This window comes from Capsicum annuum, chromosome 10, assembly GCF_002878395.1.
Source record: "Capsicum annuum cultivar UCD-10X-F1 chromosome 10, UCD10Xv1.1, whole genome shotgun sequence".
NCBI classification, from domain to species: Eukaryota; Viridiplantae; Streptophyta; class Magnoliopsida; order Solanales; family Solanaceae; genus Capsicum; species Capsicum annuum.
Window position 1 is genome coordinate 205,869,373 of NC_061120.1, and position 1,378 is coordinate 205,870,750.

General features: G+C 33.7%; 1 non-coding gene across 1 annotated transcript; it reads left to right on the forward strand.

The window, feature by feature from the left end:
- Window positions 1-538: 538 nt before the first annotated feature.
- On the forward strand, window positions 539-639 carry LOC124888200. Its single transcript, XR_007046331.1, has one exon. It is a non-coding gene; the product is annotated as a U6 spliceosomal RNA (small nuclear RNA).
- Window positions 640-1,378: the final 739 nt, after the last annotated feature.

The following is a 1,378-nucleotide window of genomic DNA, read 5'->3' on the forward strand; positions in this document are numbered from 1 at the left end:
TTGGTGATTCGAACTCACACTTTCCAGGTTGAAAGTGAGAAGTATTTATCATTCGAGCAACTCCGTCTTGTCGGGGTATATGTGGCTGAGCTTTAAACGAGAAGTGTGTACTCCAATAGGGCAAACAACATAAATCCAGACAATTTGGAACTTAATTACAAAAAATTCTAATATTTTACATAATTACTGAAAATTCTGATTTTGGATCTGTCGAACATAATTAGCTCCCGGTACATCCAACGAAGATACATTTTTCATTTTGTAAAGATATATTATTAGCTCCTGATACATTTTTTTTTATTTTGGGTCTGTCGAGATACATAATTAACTCCTGATACATCCACCGAAGATATATAATTAGTTGAAATTTTCGAAATTACTTGTAAGAGTGAAATTTGTGTAAACATGGTAAGTTAAATCATATGTTTTATGTTATTTTTCCTATTCTAAAGGAGAGCCCAATTGAACCCCAAACAGCTATTTCTCCCATCGCTCACAGAAAGAAGGTTTATGCTGTTTATATAGTGAAACACCAACAGCTAGGAGGGGACATCCAATAAAATTGGAATGATACAGAGAAGATTAGCATGGTCCTGCGCAAGAATGACATGCACAAATTGAGAAATGGTCCACATTTTTTAATCAATGATCATGTTGAAAGCTAGTTGCTTTTTTGATATTATTTTGTGTGGTTTGTATTTTCTAAATTGAAAATGAATATTGTATGAAAGTAGTTCATGATTCCAAAGTTTTTTTCTTTCTTGGATGTGAAATGTTTTCTGAAATTAAACAGAAGGAAACTGTACATATATTTGAAGATTTGTGTTATATTGAAAGCTAGCTGCTTTTGAAATTAATTTGTGCTATGTGTAGTCCTCAGAGGGAAATGTGAATATTGTATTAAAGTAATTACTTTTGGTGTGTGATTTTTGACATACATTTGTGCACAATTGCAAAGTTTTGGTGTTGGATGATTTCTATTTATAATTGTTCTTGCTGACCTAGATTTAGGCAAATTACTTAGAAATGAACTAAAGAGGAAGAGAATGCATTGGACTCTTAAATTTTGCCTTGACCTACCTATGTGTTCAATGGTGGTAGAAAATGGTATCCATAAGTTACATGGATCTTATTCAAGAAAACTCTTAAGGTTCACTAGACTCAGCTTACATGTTGTCTCGCAATAGCTCTAGCAGAGGAGAACGTGTGTTGTAAGATCCGCGGGAATGTTTTTTGTTACATGAAATTTTTCCGTCACACTCTATCCTACCCAGACCCACTTTGTGGGACTACAATGCGTATGTTGTTGATGTTGTACATTTGTGCATGACCATTAGTACAAGTACAACTTTTATGCAGGAACAACCATACAACAACA